This window comes from Triticum dicoccoides, chromosome 7B (assembly GCF_002162155.2).
Source record: "Triticum dicoccoides isolate Atlit2015 ecotype Zavitan chromosome 7B, WEW_v2.0, whole genome shotgun sequence".
NCBI classification, from domain to species: domain Eukaryota; kingdom Viridiplantae; phylum Streptophyta; class Magnoliopsida; order Poales; family Poaceae; genus Triticum; species Triticum dicoccoides.
The window spans coordinates 703,090,744-703,093,895 of record NC_041393.1 but is presented as its reverse complement, the minus strand read 5'-3'; positions in this window follow the sequence as shown (position 1 = coordinate 703,093,895).

Genomic DNA, 3,152 nt, shown 5'->3' with positions numbered 1-3,152 from the left:
TTGGTCTGAGCGAGCCCGAGCATCGCAGGAGTCGAGAAGCACCAGAAGGAGACCGTGGCGCGCGGCGAGTGGTGTTGCGCAACTGAGGTCTCTTGTGCCGCCTCGAAAGAAGGAGCCGAGGAAGCGGCGGTCAGGCCCGAACACCGATCCCGGCGTCGGGATGAGGTGCTTCGCTCTGCCTTTCTTGGTGAAAAACCCAGAAACGAACGACGACGTCCACTGCAGCCTCGCGCGGCGGACGTCGTCCGCAAGGCGGCTCCACCGCTTGCACGTCCTGGCACAGCAGAAGAGGTCGCTCATGTCCTCCACGTGCGCGAGGATCTCGCAGACCACGTCGTCCGGGAGCGACATCGCCGTGAGCTCTTCAGGGACGACCATGTCTCGCGTGAGCTTCGCCGTGTGATCGGAGGGACACTCGTGATAGATAGATTTTGCGGACGTGTCTAGCTAGGTCGACCGGCCGTGTATATGAAAACCTTGGGTGTCCGAATGTGTCACGAGCTCACTATTTTTGGAAGTGGAAAAGGCGATAGGAGCAGCATGCGATCTAATGGACGGATCCAACTGATACGCACACGGCCGGGACACCTCGAGATACTACTACGTGGGGAGGCCTTCCCGGTTGCGAATTATAACACACCGCGGACGTGAATTCGATCGTGACTCTAATTCGGATCCGGGCCTTGAGGTCCTTCAAAACCACGGCCTCGAGACACGTTGGGTCCTCCTCGTACGGGAGACTCGTCCAGTCACACACTCCGATGATCGTGGTACGGCAGAAGATGAAAGGGACGGTGGCGCAGGCCGCGGCGTCGCTCCCGGATGATGTGGTCCGTGATATCCTCGTGCGCATGGACAATGTGACCGACCTCTTCCGTTGCGCCATGACGTGCAAGCAATGGCGCCGCATTGTAAGCAAGGCCTCCTTTCTTCGCCGCAGCTGCTGGCCAGACCATGATACGGCGTCGTTCCTTCCTGGTTTCTTCCTCTCGGAGAAAATCGTCGCTTGCAAGGACGACCCTACCTTTGTGACATGCTTCGTCCCCACGCCGGGGTTGGTGTTTGGTTCTGACCGTGGCTCTCTAGAGTCATTTTTTCCGAGAGCAGCAACAAGTGGTACAGGAGGCCGTAAAAGAGGCCTGCTGCACAATGCGGTGCCGCTCGTCGCTCGCCACGGCCTCCTCCTCGTGCACCTGGATACACCCACTGGCAAAAGCAAAGGTTGCTTGGTCTCATCTATCCGCCTGGCTGTCTGCAATTTGCTTTCCGACGCATGTCACAAGCTCCCTCTGTTAGAGTGTGATTGGGATTTCGACAAGAGCGGCTATGCCGTCTTAACCGGCGCAGACTATACGAGGAACGGCGAGCAGCAACCTTCGGTGCCGTCTGGCTACTCGTCCTTCTTCGAAGTGCTCGTCATTGGGACTGGCATGCATTACCGGCCGCACAACCTCCACATGTTCACGTCCGGTAAGCTAAGATGGAGTTGGCCGAGTAAGCTAATTTTTCCTGCAAAGGAGAGTGGTAGTTACTACTTGCCGCTTAGGCACCCCCGCGCTGTTGTATGGCGTGGCATGGCAAGCTGGCTCGTTCATTACTTCACAATACACGAGCCGATCTTGCATACCATTGAAGTGGACGCCGGGACCTTCAACACCTCCTTGACTAAGATTGATACCTCGGGCGAACTGATCAGAGCTCCAAAGTATAAACCTCACAATTATGATGAACCACAACATACTTTCCTTACTGTCGATGTTGACCGGCAACTCTCATTTCTTCATGTGCAAAGGCGAGGCTCCCAACTAGAGAGATGGACGCAGCAAGAGGATGCCGCTCCTATAAGGTGGCTCCGCACTTAGGTTATTGAGCTAAACCCACCTAGCAACACTTTTATGTTTACACTTTTGGAAGAGAAAGGTGGCATGTTGTTCGTCAAGGACAACCGCGGGAGCGTGTACACTACAGATCTTGAGACAGGGGTGATGAAGAAATTTACCAACTTTGGCACAATCAAGCGCCGACAGCTTGTCCCCCTTGAGATGGATTGGCTGGCATTCTTTGTTTCTCGTCTCGGTGCACACGAACCTCACTTGAAGAAACCATCCTCCTAATTGCCTTTTTCTTTTGCCTAGTTATAAAGATATATGAGGTAAACCATTATATATGATTTAGTGTGGGTGAACTCTGGCCTTTGTCAGTATTTTTGTCATGTTGAATGTGATAGTGGTTTGAAAAATTATGCAATATAATGTACTGCTCAAATACTTCTTCATTTTTGTTCTTAGAGAAGCCGTCATATACTTTAATATTTGGGTAACGGTCTGGTAAATTTCATTCCTGAGAAAACTTTATTGCATTGTTCAACAAGTAACGGGATGTTCAGGGGTTTCTAATAACCAAACACGATACCCCGCCTGAAACGTGGTCGCCATTCTAACTAGTCTACGTGCTTCCCCCTTGCTTCACCATTGAAAAGTGGCAAAGTAGGTGGGGATTGCCTGAATAACTGCTACTGTTACTATTACTATTACTAATTGCTACTACTGTTTCCACTATCATCATATTAATGTGTGCCACAAATAAATTGTTACAAGGAAGTGACTTCTCAGGTGTAGTTGACCTTACAACTTATAACTGCTAAGGCCCATAAATATTCTTTGACTCCCCTTGTGTTGAATTGATAAATTGGGGTCAAATACTACCCTCGAAGACTGTTGCGATCTCCTATACTTGTGGGTCATCAAGGACAATCGCGGTCGCCACTGGCATCGCCCAGAACAAAGACTGGGCAAGTGATGTACCCCGGTGCTCCGACCCCTTCGTCGCACCCCGGCTCCGCCAATCACCCGCATCCATGCCGCCCGAGCGCCCATGTCTGCTCGCCTGCACCCGATCCACACAATCTGCCCAAGACAAACGCGCTTCCCACCGCTAGGGCCGCCGGCCTACACCCAGACCGCCCCGAGAATATCAAAGGGGATGGCTTTGAACAGCTCCGCCAACCCCAACCACCGCCGGAACCGGCAGATACCGTCCCGCCTCAAGCATCACTTGGTGAGCGATAGAAAGCACCATGCCGGGGAAAGGAGAATGGGAAGGTGCGGCACATGGCCACGACCGGCACCCTCCGTGGCGGCGACAGGCGGCAC